Genomic DNA, 18,416 nt, shown 5'->3' on the forward strand with positions numbered 1-18,416 from the left:
TAAAAGAAAAGCCACTTACAATAATCAAAATAAAAGGACAATAATTCAAGTATTTCTTGAACTATCTTAGAGTCAAACCTTAATAAAACATTCTAAATTACTTCATCCTTGCATAAGTCATCACTGAGTTAATATTGTTATTCTATTTATTATAATTTATAACTTAAAATATAGTTATATGTCCATATATGGCATTTGTTAGAATGGGAATAATCTGAGGGATTTCATTTGGTGAAGATTACATTGTGACATTCTATTGGTATATTTAACATATTTATTCAGATCTGCTTCTGCATTCATTCTGATAAATTATTTTGACTGAAGTATATTTTTAAAATTTGGCCTCACAGAGATATGTAGTTGTAAAAAATGAATATTTTAATAGCCTTCTCAGGTAATTATAGATATTTGATACAACACCAAAACTCAACAAGTGATAGTTTCTTAGAACCACATGACGCCAGTAGTACTCTAACAACCAAAACCAAATTAAAAAACATAACAAAAAAGGATACTAAAAATCAATATATCTCACAAATATAAATGCAAAAATCTTTAGCAAATTAAATGCAATCATGTATGATATATAATATATATATTAGTATATATGTTAGTGTATATATATATATATACATATATATATGTGTGTGTGTGTATATATATATATATATATATATATATATATATATGTATATATATATATATATGATCAGATGGGATTTACTCCATGTGTGCAAGGCTGATTTCACTATTCAAAAATGTATCAATGCACAATGTGCTAATAAAAAAATCACCTAACCATATCAACTAATGCATAAAAAGCATTTAATGTAATTTACCATTCATTCAAGATAAAAAGTATCAATACAGTAGGAAGAGAGGGAACACCTCATCAACCTAACAAAGAATATCTACAAAAAACCTACAGCTAGCATCGTACTTAACAGTAAAACACAGAATAATTTTCTTCTTCTAAGACTGGAAACAAGGCAAGGATGTCCACTCTCACCATTCTTGTTTGGAACAATACTAGAAGTTCTAACTATTGCTATAAGGCAAGAAAAATTAAAGAAAAATTTCAGATGACATTATTGTCTGTATTTTTTAGAAAAGCTAAAAGTATCTATAATCTTTGATCCAAAATGTGAGTTCAGTAAGGTTTCAGGATACAACATCAACACACAAAAACTAATTGCACTTCTATATAATGATAACAAAGAAATGGAAACATAAATTTAAAATGCAGTATCATTTACAGTTGCTCAAAAAAATGAAATATAAGATACCTATAATGAAAATTATAAAATGATGATAAAAGAAATCAAGGAAGACCTAAATACGTGGAGAAATATACCATTTTCACAGATTGGAAGAATCAACATAGTAAAGAAGTTAAGTCTCTCTAAACTGATATGTAGGTTTAAAACAATCCCTATTAAACACAAAGTTAAATTATAGTAACAAAATTCTACAGTGAAAAGTTTAAAAAATAGGCCTTCCAAAAAAAAATAAGTCAATCAAAATTAAGTTGAATTTGTTAAAGTAATTACACCATCCTATATAATAAAGAGCTAACATGCTAATTAGACCAAACAGAAGGATGACCATCCGGATGACCTTCCAGACGAAGCCAGGGCTGCAAGGGCCGGGCCCCTTGCATAAATTTCATGCATCAGGCCTCTAGTTTATTATAATTACACTAGTGTCCCGGTGCATTGATTTGTGCACATTGAAAGGAAATTAATTGGAAGAAATATTTTAATATCGCTATTCACCCTTTCTCTATAATAGAAGTGTCAATCAACTTCACAATCGACAATGACAAATCAAAACATATGCATGTGATTGGCACCAGCGAGAGCTTTATTTGTATTGTGCATGCGTGAGTCAACTTAGCCTTTTATATCTATAATAATAAAAGCATAATATGCTAATTAGACCAGACAGCCAAACATCCTTCTGGACGTCCTTCCAGACAAATCCATGGTGCAGCGGCTGTGAGGGTTGAGAGCAGGCAGCCGTGGCAGCAGGCAGCAGCAGCAGCGGCAGGGTGATGGGGGTGGTGCCTTCCCCTGATCGGCCCGGTTGCCTCCCACAGAGGGAGGCCAGACTGTGGCTTAGGGGAGCAGGCCTAAACTGTCAGTAGAACATCTCCTGAGGGCTCCCAGACTGTGAGAGGGGGCAGGCCGGGCTGAGGGACCCCCCCGCAAGTGCACAAATTTTCGTGCACTGGGCCTCTAGTATATAGATAAACTTGATTAATTAGACCTACTTTCTGATTTAGCTAAACTTTTTCCAGCCCAATGAAGCATCCCAACTTCTCTTTCAGGTAATTGTCAGCAACACAGCAGTATATATCAACACCAAGCAGATTATTATTGTAGATCACTCAGGGAGAACAAAGGGTGAAATATTTAACTGCAGCAGTGTTTGACTATATTCTACGCAGTGAGAAAACCTGAAGTCATTTTCAAGGTCCACCATTTCTTACTTCTTTTCAGTTGGGTCAAGTTTCTAACTTTCTAAATCTCTATTTTCTGGCTAATGAAAAGAAAATAGCATTCTACCAAGTCTCCTATCTACCTACTCCAGGACTTATGTGAGGATCAAATGAGATGAGGCATGGGAAAACGCTTCACAAACATTTGGTTAAAGTATAAAGTGTTTGCACCTGGCTGCAAAGCAAGTTGGGTTCCTGGGCTGAAGAAACTCCAAAGAGGCTAGTCTCTAGGGAGAGGAAGCTGGGCATTGCTATGTGACATCATTACCCGGCGCCCATAGCGACAGTTTCCGGGCTGGGCTGGGCTGTGGGCTGCACTTCGCACCATGGGGTCTTGGCAACATTGGTTGCAATTTGATGGGGTGTCACTCTGGGATGGTGGCAGGGCCTGTGTTCACTTGGGGAAAGCCGAGTGCTATTTGTCGGCACCAAGTCCATGGTGCCATTTATTTTTAAACTAGTGGCCCAGTGCATGAAATTCGTGCACGGGGTGGGTGTCCCTCAGCCCAATCTGGGACCCCTCGGGGGATGTCCAACTGCCGCAATCTGGGACTGCTGGCTCCTAACCGCTCACCTGCCTGCCTGCCTGATCGCCCCTAACCACTTTGCCTGCCAGCCTGCTCTCCCCCAACTGCCCACCCTGCCAGTCTTCTTGCCCCCAACTGCCCCACCCCCCGCCGGCCTGCTTGCCCCCAACTGCCCCACCCCCCCGCCGCCGGCCTGATCGCCTCCAACTGCCCCACCAGTCTGCTCACCCCCAACTGCACCCCCTGCCAACCTGCTCATCCCCAACTGCCCCCCTGCCGGCCTGATCACCCCCAACTGCCCCCCCTGCCAGCCTGATTGCCCCCAACTGCCCCCCCTGCCAGCCTGATTGTCCCCAACTGCTCCCCCTTCCAGCCTGCTTGCCCCCAACTGCCCCCCTTGCCAGACTGCTCACCCCCAACTGACCCCCCCGCCGGCCTGATCACCCCTAACTGCCCTCCCCTCCTGGCCTGATCGCCCCTAACTGTCTCTGTCTTGGCCCCGCCATCATGGCTTTGTCTGGAAGGACGTCCAGAAGGTCTCCCAGTCTAATTAGCATATTACCCTTTTATTAGCATAGATGGCCAGTGAGCATCATGGCAGCTCCTGCGTTGAGCATCAGCCCCTGGTGGTCAGACGGACAGACATTTAGCCTTTATATATAGAGATAGTCTCAAAAATAATCTTGTGGACTTTAAAGAATAAAAAGAAAAAGAAGGAACACAACTTTAAACAATTCTGTGAATACATTTATTAGCTGCTAAAAAATAATGGTATATACGCAACAAAAGCAAAAATAGACAAATGGGACAACAAAATTTTTTGTATGTCAAAGGACACAATAGAATGAAAAAATGTATGGAATAGAAGAAAATCATATATCTGATAAGGGGTTAATATCCAGAATATATAAAAAGATGCCAACAATTCAACAACAAAAAATCACATAACCAGATGAAAAAATGGGCTAAGAACTTGAATAGATATTTCTCCAAAGATGATACACAAATAGCCAATAGGCACTTGGAAAGATGCTCAGCATTAGTAATCATCAGAGAAACACACATCAAAACCACAATGAGATATCACCTCACATCTATCAAGATGACAACTATCAAACAATCAATCAATAAGTGATGGTGAGGCCAAAGAAATGAGAACCCTTGAGTATTGTTGGTGAAATGGTAAAATGGTACATACAATCACTATGGAAAGCAGTATGGAGGTTTCCCAAATAATTAAAAATAGAACTACCATATTATCCAATAATCCCACTTTGAGGTATATATATATCCAAAAGAATAGAAAGCAGGGTCTCAGAGAGATATTTGCACACCTATGTTCATAGTGCACTATCCTCAATAGCGAAGAGGTGGAAGCAACCCAAATGTATAAGCAGATGAATGGAAAAACAAAATATGGTATATACACACAATGGAATATTATTTAACTTTAAAAAGGAAGGAAATCATATTATATGCTACAAAATGAATGAACCATTAGGACATTATATGAAATGCAATAAACCAGTCACACCCTAGCTGATTTGGTTCAGTGGATAAAGCATTGGCCTGTGGACTGAATGGTTCTGGGTTCGATTCCAGTCAAGGACACATGCCTGGGTTGTAGGCTTGATCCTCAGTTTTAGGTGTGCAAAAAGCAGCCAATCAATGATTCTCTCTCATAATTGATGTTTCTATCTTTCTCTCCCTCTTCCTTTCTCTCTCAAATAAATAAAAATATAATTTAAAAAAACGGTCACAAAGACAAACACTATATCATTCTATTTATATGAGCTATCTAAAGTAAACAAATTAATAGAAACGAAAAGCAGAATGGTCATGCCAGGGACTTGAGGGTTGGGGAAGGGGGAGTTGTTGTTTAACAGATATAAAGTTTCAGATTTGCAAAATCTGGAAGTTCTACAGGCCTGTTTTACAACAATGTGAATATATTTAACATTAAGCTTAAAAATGTCTAACATTATAAATTTCATGTTATTTTTCTTTATAACAATAAAAAATTATATATTAAAAAATGCTACAAAATATTAACTGGAAGAAAAAGTTGCATTTGTAGAATGTCTACAAAATGCTAGAAATTACCCAAATAATTAAATAAGTCACAACATTTCCATACATTTGAAAGAAAAAGTCACTATGTTTTGCTTCCATAAAACATGATAATCATTTTCATATTATCAGAATATATAGTTATATCAGGACAGATAAACTCCTGGACTACTATTAGGTAATTTTACTTGGGAATCTAAATCTCTATATTCATAGATATTTCTGAGTGTATGTGCTTAATTTTGTTCCTAATGGAAGCTACAGTTTAAGAACTTCATGCTATATTTATTATTCTGGTTCCTTATGGATTCTAAAAACAAAATTCACACTTACAATCTCAAGCACATTATGGAAGTAAATATACCATACTACATCTAATGAAGAACAGATTTAATTTTTAATTCCTTAGTCAAGGATGAAAATAGCTCTTGACATATGTACCCAAGATAAATTTTTTAAAAGAGAAAATGCCTCCTATTCCAAAATGACAACCCTCCCAACATATGTAGCAGCAAACTTTTTTTACTACCAAAAATGCTCATTTGCACTGGTTTTTGACAAGTGAAAAAGCTTTTCCACATACATATAGTCTGCTTGAATTTAAGAAGCACTGATCCCTCCCTTCAAACTTTCCTTAATATTTAAAGAGTACTTTCCTTTAGTTTTTTGCAGAAAGTACTAAAAATACCTTGTTTCGATTTTCCAAAAATAATGAGTTGAAATGTGTGTGTGGACCAAGGGGAAGCAAATGTGAACTAAAAGTAGGTGTCAGAGGTTAGGAAAAAATATTCAATAAATTCAACAAGTTATTTTTCTCTCAAATTCCCTTAAGAAATAAAACCTTCAAAACTATCCAACAAACTAATGAAGGTTATCCTCTTGTTTACATATAATAGTAAATACTAGCTTCTAGTGTCAAAATTAGTTTCTAAAAGGGGCAGCTGTAGACCAATTTCTATGTGATTCTTCAGGTGAATCTTGCCTGTTTTCTTTTTTCCCCTCTCCCTCCAGCTTCATTTTTCACAGTGCTAAAATGGAGGAAAGAAATCATATCTGCCAATCTTTAGGATTCTAGATTAAGATATGCTAAGTAATTAAATATTATAATCTTGGATGTCATCAAACCTAAAGCTAAATGAAATGCCCCATCTGGTTTCATGTACAGTAAGCTGATTATGGAAAGTTTTCAATTCCTATCTTTCCCCTCCACAGAGTAGCTAGCACATATTTGTTGGGTAACTGCAGACTGACTGATTCTAAATATAAATTGAGACGTGTACTAAAATTATTGTCCTGGTTTTTCTAGCAACCATTATGAATGTCACACATCCTTACACATTTTATTTATTAAGGACCTTGAAGAAATAGATTTTAAATAATATTGATGATAAAATTACACATGAAAATTTTCCCATCCAATGCAATGATTCAAATTAAATCCACAGTTGCTAATTTCCCTACCAATACTCCCATATAACCACTTATATCACAAAGCCAGTCAAACCTAGTATTAGGACCACATCAAGTAAAGCAATTTTACACACATAAATTTTAAGTGGGGCCACTTCTCTTACTAAAGAAATATAGTACTACCTTATAGTACTACCTTGGTCACTCTCACCAAACCTGTCCTCCAACTTTATTTACCTAAGCAACTCTAAAAATCTAAGCCAACAAAAAATGTTGAAATAGTTTTGAAGCTGCTGCCTGAATTACTGCTGATCCATCTTCCAAATCTACAAATGCTCAATTTACTTTAAAAAAATCTGTTTGACTGCAAATACACTAATGGAGAGAGAGGATAATTTTTATAAAAACAAGCAACTGTCATCTTGTTGATTAGTTGTGGCATCAGTTCAGACTTCAAAAATAGAGAGAGAAATGTTTAAAATAATCCTTGGACAAACAATGTTCCATTTAACACAGATAAGCAGAGGAACAAAAATAAGTTTGAAAGCTTGGGTGCTACAACCAATTTAGAAAAATGAAAAAATGTGGGTAATTCGGCATACCCAGTGGACCAAGGATATCACCCATTTGAAAAAGGAGTTCTCAGAGACCTTTAGGGAAGCCCTGAAAGAGACCCAGTGACCACATGACCACCTACCTCTAAGCTTTCAAAGGAGTCGAAGAAACAGAGGCTAACCACTTGCTTGCAAGTAAAAAATGAAAGAGAAATATATATTTATCTTTCACATTCCCAGAGGCTAAACAATCCCAACACCTTGGCTTTGCCAACTGCTTTATGTACTATATGAGTATGTTAGCAAAGAAATGTCAGATGGGAACAAGAAATAAGGGGTAGTGGAGAATAAATAGGCAAGCCTATTTAAATTTAAGTTTTTAACTTTAACTTAAGCCTGGGGAAACTGTTGTTGAAGTCCAGTTCAACTCTGACAGAGGAATAGAAATAGATTTACCAACTTCTACAAGCTTAAGCAAATGCTTTTAAATAACAGTCCCAACTAAGTCCAGGACAAATTCTGCCCAAAATACTCTACTTACCTCAATATCCTGCTTCTACCAGAAATCACCTGTCAGGTCCTGAAAAGGGGGCTCTCTTTTTGTGTTTATACTGTGATGCTTGTTTTCACTGCTTCCTTTCAGCTTTCCCAGGACTGACAGAATATTCTAAGAACCTGCCTCTCTGCTTCCTCCTTATGCCCTCAAGACACATTCCTATCTCCTGGCTCCCCTTCTACCTAGCCTCACAGTTAATGGCCTCAATGAGGGTGGGGGTGGGACCAGGAGGAAACTCAGGTGCACTGCGGTTCTTTTTTTTTTTTTTTTTTTAATATATCTTTATTGATTTCAGAAAGGAAGGAAGAGGGGGAAAGAGAAAGAAACATCAATGATGAGAGAACCATTGATTGGCTGTCTCCTGCAGGTCCCCTACTAGGGACCGAGCCAGCAACCTGTACACATGCCCTGACCAGGAATCGAACCTCGACTTCCTGGTTCATAGGTCGACGCTCAACCACTGAGCCACTGGCCTGCTATTCTTAGAGGCCATCTCTGGCAATGTGCATGGGGAAGGGGCCAAGCTGGGGATGGGGGTGGGGGATGTCTTCATTGTCCACCATACTCTTGTACCTTGTAACCAGGGCTTCAGCTGATAACTGGGAAATCTGGAACTCCTGCCCTCACCTATGTGCATTCTCCAAATCGAAGTGCAAGAGTGAATCCATAGGCTTTGCATTGGCAGGATACTAAAGCTGGAGACCTGGGAATCTGAGACAGAAGGATGGAACAAGCTGAAGTTTTAAAGAGATAGATATTTCCGGAAGGGGGCGTTAAAGTCCACAAATACCTGGTACAACATTAGGACCAGAAAATAGTCTATCACATATGACCCTTCTCTAGCTATAAACTCTTGGTCACTCTCACCAAACCTGTCCTCCAACTTTATTTACATCTTTTTCCCTCAGTGTCCCTAACTGCCTGCCTTTTTCCCAGTCCCCAGGATTTAACCAGCCTTCCAGTCAAAAGAGATGGCCTGAAAGAGTGTAATATGAGGAGCCATTGAGAAGATTGCGAGTTATTATGGATATGCAAACACCCTATACTTAATATGCAAATGTTCCAAAGAGAACATACAGAATCCAGTAGAGTTTCAAAACTTGAATAGACATCATAAGAAAAAAAAATTATTTTGCAACTATGTGTGGTGATAAATGTTAACTAGACTGATTGTGGTGATCATTTCACAACGTATACAAATATCAAATAATTATTTTGTACACCTGACTCAGATAGCAAATCATAACAGACTAGATATATCAGAATTTAGCTTTTAATGAAAATTATTAAATGTGCCCTTTTAAGAGCCAGAGCTGCACTGGAATGTAGTCATGTCCTAGGGCCTGTTGGACTGCCTATATAGCAAGTTTTAGAAGGCATACTCTGCTTAAGAGAAGAATGTAGCCTGTTAAGCATGAAATAGCTCTGTTTGTTTTTTTTTTCTTTCTGCTCTTAAAACGGTGTCACTAACTTGCAATCCCAAGATGTGTGTCATAGACTTCTCTTTCTGTTAGAAACCATCTAGCCATAGTCAGGTAGACCTGGATTGGATGCCACCAAGTGCTGAATAAATCAGATTGCGGAAGCTTGCATAAGAACTGACCAATCAACATAGCCCTCAACCCTGGACCCATTCCTCACCATCACTCATGAATTTTGCTCTATAAAACCTCTTGTCTGTAAACTTTCAAGGAGTTCAGGTTTTTGAGCACTAGCTTCCTGTTTTCCTGGGTGGCAACATTCATAATAAAACTAGAGGCCTGGTGCACGGCTTCATCCAGGGCATGTCCAGCCCAACTCGCCCAGTCCCGATCGGCCGGACCCCAACAGCAAGCTAACCTACCGGTCAGAGCATCTGCCCCCTGGTGGTCAGTGCGTGTCATAGCGACTGGTCGAACGGTCGAACTAATGGTTGGACACTTAGCATATAAGGCTTTTATTATATAGGATAGCCACTCTTTCTCCAGGACAAAGCCCGGTGTCAGTCTCATTGACCTACTATGCACACAGGTGGGTACAGACATCCTTTTGACTTGCTCAGTTTCACACCTTAAACTACCATAATGTTATATGTCCATTATATCTCAATTTTTAAAGAGTCAAATTAAGAAGTCAGACTTTTTTAACACATACATTTAATTTCTGAGACTTTATCTTAAGAACTGATTTCGAAAATACAGAACTTATCAACAAAAGTGCTCATCACAATGTTATTTATTACTATCAATAATATAGTGACCATGAGGAAAGATTAGAAAATTATGGTACATCGACCTCATGGAAAATAATGTAGTCATTTTAAATGTTTACTGTCCAATTATAATTAAGTGAAAATTAATGTTATAAACTTTAAAGTAAAAAAAATATTAAAAGTAATAGGCATAGCATGTATAAAATTATGCATGGAAAACACATCAAAATATTAATAGTGGTTCTCTTTAGTTAGTAAGATTATAGTGATTTTTTTTCCTTCATGTATTCTTAAAATTTCCAAATTGTCCATAATTCTGTAATAGAGAGGGGAAGCTTTCCAAAAGGCAAACTTCTTTGGAAAAGTTTTACTTGCATAAAAACTTTTTCTTGGTTTAATTGAAAAGTAATCCTTTTACTATCAGTATTCAGGAAATATACCATTTTCTAGAAGGACACTTGGAGCAAAGAATATGGAGAATGTGAGCAAGACCAGTCAAAGATAAATTTGGCCTGCTTAGAAACATACACTAGTTCCCTATGACTACCAGATAAGGAGCAGATTTCACTGTCTGATATTCAAGGTTCTCCAAACTGTATATGTGCACTTCTCAGCTGAACATCTTCTCTGGCTTTTTCTTTGACTATCAAAATCCTCCCCATCTCTCAGTTATTTAATTCATTTCCACCCATCGAGACTTTCATGAACCTCTGATGATCCCAGCCTCTACTATTTGTCCTTCTTCCTAAGGTGTTGATATAGCACTTAAGTTTGTTGATCACCTTTTTTCTAGTATTAAGGCAATTCTAATTATTTTATTGATTACTTGTATGGAAATAAATATCTTCCCAGCTACATTTTAAGTTCCTTGAAGTCAAGAATTTAGATGATCTGCAGAAGATAGTCATTTGACAAATAAAAACATAGGGAGAGCAGTTCTAAAGCCAAGCTGGTATTAAATTCACACTCTCAGTAATGATCCTATATAATAAAGAGGTAATATGCTAATATGCAAATTGACTGTCACACCCTAACAAGATGGCTGCCTACGACCAGGCCAGCAGGGGGGTTAGTGAGGGATGACCAAACAACTGAACAAGCAGGCTATGTGGGGCAACCAGGCCGGCAGGGGGATTAGTGAGGGATGACCAAATGACTGGACAGCAGGCTGCGTGGGGAGACCAGGTTCACAGGGGGGGTTAGTGAGGAACAACCAAATGACCGAACAGCAGGCTGCGTGGGGTGACCAGGCCAGTGGGGGGCCATGAAGGGCGACCAGGCCAGCAGGAGGGGGCAGTTGGGGGCGACCAGGCCAGCAGGGGGACAGTAAGAGGCGACCAGGCCAGTGGGGGGGGGTGGCATTTAGAGGCAACCAGGCCGGTGGGGAGGGGGGTGCAGTTGGGGGCGACCAGGCTGGCAGAGGGGGGCATTTGAGGGCAACCAGGCCAGCAGCGGGGGCAGTAAGGGGTGACAGGCAGGCAGGCAGGTGAGCAATTAGGAGCCAGAGGTCCCGGATTGTGAGAAGGATGTCCGACTGCTAGCCCAGGGATTGGGCCTAAACTGGCAGTCAGACATCCCCCAAGTAGTCCTGGATTAGAGAGGGTGCAGGCTGGGCTGAAGAGACCCCCCACCCCATGCACGAATTTCATGCACCAGGCCTCTACTATATAAATAAAATGTATTGCTTCCATTTTAAAAGATCCTGCTGACCTTCCACCACTAGAACATACACCTTCCTTAAAAAAAAAAAAAAATAGCAGCGGCACTTAGTTTTGCTTACTCATTCATACCAATTCTACTATCCCTCTTTGGATTAACCAGATTGGACTACAAGATGTTTCACACCAAGGTTCAGGACACAGTCTACAGCCATGAAAAGAACTAAATGAAATGACCTCCTAGAAATCAAACTGAAGACTCATCACAAGACCCTACTTCTCTTATAGTCTTGCCTGACAACAAATGTAAATTCATGACTCCATTTTATGGCCTTCTTTAGGCAGTGGGCTTTAGTCTATCGATATCCCCCATTAAGTTAAAAAAGAATTCTCCAATACAAATGGTTCGATACTTTAGAAACGATGAGCTAAGATGACTATGTTTCTCTGCCATTAAATACTATTCCAGCACTTAGAGATAATGAGCATTTGTGCTATAGCAACCTGCCTCCTGAGACATTAACAAGAGTTGCATATCTTAAGAGAAAAATACATAAATCATAAATGAAAGCAAGTCAAATGACCAAGCAAGGGACACAGGAAAACCTAGGCACCATTATTTTTGTAGAAGGAGTGCACAAGGTCCATATAATTGTTGACTCTGCAGGGCAGGGCAAAAACAAATCAATTCCACTATATAGAACTACGTTTTGCTACCACACATGTGTTCTGTAAAAGTCAATGCTTGTTCAGATTCCACCATTTATGATCTTGAATCTTCTCTATATTTCAGTTTCTTAATCTGTAAAATGGAATTGTCATCTGTTATACCAAATCACAGAACTGTAATGAATCAAACAACATTATTAGTCTGGGTTTATCTGTCACCTTATAATGAGGTAACACACCACACAAAAACAGTTCAGTCACACACCCTAAGAACTAGATAATTGTTCTTACTGCAAATGTTTCCCTAAAGTTTAAAAAGGAAAACGATACTCAGTTGTTGTTTTTTACCTTCCTGATTGATTTCTCCAACACTTGAGCATCCACCAAAATCACATCTTACCTTTTGACATATGCTCCCTAAGAAAATAGGGGTTTTCCCCACATAATTCAAAGCATATCTTACTTTCATATAAAACAGGGGTGGGGAACATCCAGCCCATAGGCCATATAAGGCCTGAGAAATCATTTTTCTGGCCCTGCCAAGACATTAGGAGTGAGTTAATTAAATGTTTGACCAGATATAGCAGGCTAACTTTTAAACTGATAATTTTGTATGGCCGGAGAATGATGTTATAAATATCCAAATGGCCCTTGGCAGAAAAAAGGTTCCCCACCCCATATAAAAGAACAATAATTCCACATACAGGAAGTTTACAGGTTGTTGTTGCTATTGTTTGAGATTACTCTTATGAATATTAATACTGTTTAATAGGTACAATTAACAACTTCTTAATACAGTGAAAGGTACATGGGCTTTAGAGTCATAAAGATATGTATTCAAATTCCTGTTCTGTGACCTTGAGCACATAATTTAACTTTCCTGCTCCTTCCACGTTTGGTTCTGGGTTGTTGTGATGATTTAATGAGACTATATATATATATATATATATATGTATATATATATAATACATAATATATAATACATAATATAATATATATCTTATAATATACATTTCATATATATATATGAGCATAGGCTCTGAAAGTATTATTTCCTACTTTAAATTTTTTCCTCCTATGATGCCAGGACCAATCAAACCACCCTGAATACAAGACAACTTAGATACAGCGACAACTTAGATACAGCATCTTTCTCACACATTGGGGGCGGGGGGAAGCATGTGTTGTAAAATGAAGTGGATGATGGCATGAATTAGACATCCAATCGGGCAAGAAGTAGAGAAACAGGTCTTCACAATGGCCCTAGACTTCACTCGCTTGTGTGAAAAAGACACTAATCTGACACCTTTGAAGTCTGCAGGGCAAACGCACGGAGGTTTGTACCAGGGTGTGGAGAAAGGATGGAATTTCAGAACAAGCCAGCCGGGCCTCCTGGTTCACCCCACCTGACCCTGCCCGCCAGGTCTTTCAACTGGAGCCTAGAAACAGCAATTGACCTCAACCCCCATCGTCCCCCATTATGCCCAAACCTCTGGGTGCCAATGGTGCTGAATCATTAGCACCAACAGCAGCAGCGCCCTGTTCTGCGGCTCCCGCGAGGGACAGTGTCCCCAGAGCAGTGACCTCCCCGGGTGGGGACCGAGACCTCCAGGTCAAGGGTACGTGAAAGGGGTCGGGGAGGATCGGGACACCAGGTACTCACCAGGGTGCGGAAAGCCCAGCCCAGGTCCTCGCCTCCCCCCTGGCAGGCGGTCCCTCTGTGGTCCCGGTTTCGGTGGGCGGCCGCCCCGGCCGCCACCTGAGCTGGTCGTCCGGAGCTCGCCTCCGCCCGCCCACCGCCCGCGGCAGCCTCGGCTCGGGGACCAGGCGCTGGACCCGCAGCTGCTGGAGCTGCTGTCGCCACCGAAGGGGGAGGTGGCTGCCCACGGGCCAGACCATTCGCGGGCTGCGGCTGGGGGTGCGCGACGAGTGGAGCGAAGCTGGCACCCAGGGTGTATGGGGGCGGCGACAGTGGGGAGCAACCCAGAACGAGGCGAAGCCTCAGCAACCCCTGCCCCGGCAGGACTTGGGGCCCTGGGGACCCACAGAGGAGCAGCTGCTTTTCCGGGCTGTTTACTGAAGGCAGCCCTCCGGCTTTTCCGGGCACCCCCCTCCCGGGTTGCCGTGGTCCCGCTCGGGCTCCTCTAGAACCCCGCAAACAGAGGACCTAGCAACCGGGCGCCCGGGCGGTGCCCCTGGGCGGTGCCCTCCTGAGAGATGCGAAAGATGCATCCGCGGGGCCCCGTGGCGCCAGTTCAGGGCGCTCCTCTGACCACAAAACAGAGCGGGGCATCTTGAGTCATTGAAGGGGCTCCTCGCGTCTTTTATACTAGCACTTTGTGGAGCAAAGAATAAAAGGCTATCCCAGGCCGCTTGAAAGTTAGAAAATAAAATCCAGGGAGGCTCCTTCCTTTGTAGAGAAAGCCTGGGAAGTAAGGGACAGGTGTGAATCCCAGAGTTACTGCTCAGAAAACGCTGAACCACAGTAGTTTGGAAAATGTAGATTTAGGAAATCATTTTAGCATACAGATCTATAAAAGATGAGTAAATAAATTGTAAAATATTTGAGGTTCCTTGTTCTCCATTTTAGAATTAGTGTCTTGGGAATTGGGATGGAATGATGTCCTTATTGGAAATGAACTGGATAGAACTGGAGGAAAGTCCCCACACTGTCATCCCTTGGATTTTTGTGAAAGCACTTTTGTGGTCCCTGCCCCAGGCTATCCATGTTCATTTCAGACCGCGATACAGATGGAAACAAATGTATATTTTTGTTATAGATGCGCGTGGGGGGGGGGGGGGGGGTACCAAACAGGGTTGGCAACTACCTGTACTGGTAAAATATAACTTAAGGGAGCAAAGAAAAAGACCCTTTAAGTGCCTCCCAAACCATACAAAATTTCACATTAAAAAGCCATTTTCTCTGGATAAAGGTTTTGTCCTCTTTTGAGTAAATTAACATAATGTTAACATAAACTGAGCACTTACTATACTAGTACACCAAACACTGCACTGAGAGTATTTCCACTTTTATTCCTTTATTTATTCTTCTATAAACTGTGAAATTGGTAAAATTGGTAATATTGGTAACTTTTTAATTTGTACTTTTGTCTTGCATTTCCCAAGGATGATTTTAAAGTTCTATTTTTTATAGAGAGAAACTAGGCTAAGGGAGTTTGGGTTTACTAGTACATCTCAGATTGAGTGGCAGAGCAGTCATTGCCATCTGGAATTTTTCACTAGTTCCTTTCCACCAGAAAACCTCTGGGAAACATACAAAAAGCCTGATCATGTCCATGATTGGCACTTGAATGTTTATTCTCCCTTTGTGGAAACTAGGTGTCATGGTGCAGACAGGGATTCTTAAGTATCTAAGGTGAACATCACACTTAGGTCAAAACTAGAGATCAGAAGGAAGAGACTGGAGCTCATTCAGAACTAGCCTAGAAAGGTCAATGTCAAAAATACACTGGTAGGGTCACATGAGGGTGAGGAGGAATTCCTCATTACCTTTTTGTTAATCATTTTCACTATCATTTACATTAGATTTCACTTTACACTTAAACTAATATTACCATATTATATATTATACTTTACACTGTTATTCTTCCAGTTCCAGAGTTTTTAAATGGACCTAATATCATATGCCTTACCAGAATTTAGAGAAGTAACGGGACCTTAATAACTCTCACATCACTTAAGGAAAGCTTTTTGAGAAACATTAAATTAAATTGTTATCCTATGTTGTGCCATTGTTATTATGTTAACTTTTATTATAAATGTTTGCACTTTAGTACCAGTGCAACAGAAATCCCCAGGGCTCCATGTTGCTGAAGAGCGGAGCACTAAATTCCCAGGGAAGCCATGCAGCTGTAACTCTCAGCCAGAATGGCATCAGCCTCAGAAATGTGTGATTCGTCCCTCCAGTAGTTTCATTTTCAAAGGAAACAACAAAGGAACAGAATTGGAATGGGTAGACAAGATGCCTTTTGAAGTAGTATTCTCCGTCTGTTGACAGATATAAGAAAACAGAATAAAGTCTTGGTGGTCCACCTGAGACCAAGCTGAGATTTAGAACCTGATCAGTGATAAACCTTGATAGACTGATGACATCTCCAGCCATCTCTGTGTGTAAGTTGACTTTCCTAGAGGGCATGTTTTTGAATGAAGGACAGGGAAATTTTGCGCCAGTAGCCGTGAAAAACTGTCAAAAGCAATAAAGGGAATAGTGTGGTGTCTGCATGCCCTGCTCTCCCACAGAGACTTCCAATGGTTTTGAGCCCCCTGAGGATGGAGATTAGGGCCAGAAACTGAGGAATCATTTTCATAAATGACTTTGTGGAATTTGGGGTCTCAGAAGTACTACTTTGGGCCCTGGTGACAAAGTACAGCACAGGGGGCCATTCTCTCACCGGGTCTGCCTGCAGTCTTATGTGCAGCCTTGCCACTGATACAGAAGGGCTCTGCCCAATGAAGGCATAGTCTCATAACGGACACTGCTGACCAACACAGGGTCAAAATAACTTGACTCGGAGCATGCAGCAATAGAGCATGAGTGGGATTGTTCCTGAGAATCTGAGGGCACAGCTGAGGATTTCCTGTCATAATGAGAGAGCCTGGGTATGGGGAGATGATTGTTAAATTGAAGATGATTGTTAAACGTCATTTAAGCAGTGATATTAAGAGTCTACTGAGGACAGCATCAAACTTACATCTTAATTTTTAGAAAATTCACATATATACAACACTAAGTCATTACATCCAAATGGTAATAGACTTTTCTATTTGTCTGTACTTTTGTCTTGCATTTCCCAAGGATGTTTTTAAAGTTCTGTTCATATATGTTCTGCACCTTTCTTGTAAATTTATACCAAATTATTTTTTTGTATTTGTCTTCCCAATGCAGTATATTCTTTCCATTTCCTTTTCTAGGTGCTTTTACCTGAATAGAGAGGGATTGGTTATTTCTATAGATTATTTTGTATTCACCCAACACACCAAATTCTCTTATTTGTTTTTTCACAAGAGTCTCTTAGGCTTTCTAAAAAAACAAACAAACAAACAAACAAAAAATCACGATATATCATCAGTAGCAGGAACCTGTGGTGGACTGGCATGGCCATGCCATACTCAGCCCCACCAGCTCAGCCAGGTTCAGTGAGCCCAAGTGGGGATGGTGAAGGATTGAGAAAAGACAGAGAAGAGAATGAAAGCTGGGTCTCGGTGGGACGCTGCCCGCTCTGATGGAGAGAGACAGCGCTACAGATTATAAGCCGTGTCTTTATTTTATAGCCAGATTCCACCAGGCAAAGTAAGAGTGTGGTCAAGATATTTACAACATTCTCATGAGCTTTGGTCCTACTCAATTACATGCACCTAATCTCTATCAAGCCCACTCAGACACGTGGGACCACGTGTTCGGACCATAGGTTCAAGCTTACAACTATAGCTATTGGCTATAATTGTGCTGGGAGGGCTCTGCCTTCCAAGCTGGGACTTGCATGTGGCCATGAGAGGACTGTGCCCTCTCATTAGTCCGAGGCTTGAACTTGTCCAAACACTGTAGCTGCTCCCCACAGGAACTATCTCTTTTTCCAATACAAGTGATTATTATAGTGATGCCTGTCTGATTCCTGGTTTTAAGTGAAAGATTTAATTTTTGCCATTTAAGATAATGTTGAGAGTGGACATTTCTCTATTTTTTAATTTCAGAAAATCTTCCTTTTTTATTGAATTTACTAGAGGCCCAGTGCACGGAATTGGTTGTGTGTGTGGGGGTGTCCCTCAGCCCAGCCTGCATCCTCTCCACTCTGGGACCACTCAAGGGATGTCCGACTGCCCATTTAGGCCCGATCCCAGTCGGACATCCCTCTCACAATCCAGGACTGCTGGCTCCCAACTGCTCACCTGCCTGCCTTACTGATTGACCCTAACTGCTTCTGCCTGCCAGCCTGATTACCCCCTAACCACTCCCCTGCCAGCCTGATTGATGCCTAACTGCTCCCCTGCCAGCCTGTTTTCCCTAACTGCCCTCCCCTGCAGGCCTGCTCACCCCTAACTGCCCTCCCCTGCAGGCCTGGTCACCCCTAACAGCCATCCCCTGCAGGCCTGGTTCCCCCCAACTGCTCTCCCCTGCAGGTCTGGGTCCCCCTCAACTGCCCTCCCCTGCAGACCTAGTCACCCCTAACTGCCCTCCCCTGCAGGCCTGGGTCCCTCCCAACTGCCTTTCCCTGCAGGCCTGGTCGCCCCCAACTTCCCTCATCTGCTGGCCGAGTCACCTC

General features: G+C 40.9%; 1 protein-coding gene across 3 annotated transcripts in view; it reads right to left on the reverse strand.

The window, feature by feature from the left end:
- Positions 1-14,251, reverse strand: part of TTLL7 (tubulin tyrosine ligase like 7) — a 145,026-nt gene extending 130,775 nt beyond the window's left edge. For 2 of the 3 annotated variants that reach the window (XM_080656222.1, XM_080656224.1), the window contains exon 1: positions 13,799-14,251. The gene's annotated coding sequence lies outside the window, so the exon portion shown is untranslated. The remainder of the gene's footprint in view (positions 1-13,798) is intronic. The other variant, XM_080656223.1, reaches the window with a different exon arrangement.
- Between the last annotated feature and the right edge of the window lie 4,165 nt (positions 14,252-18,416).

Source organism: Plecotus auritus (assembly GCF_963455305.1).
Source record: "Plecotus auritus genome assembly, chromosome: 2".
Lineage (NCBI taxonomy): Eukaryota > Metazoa > Chordata > Mammalia > Chiroptera > Vespertilionidae > Plecotus > Plecotus auritus.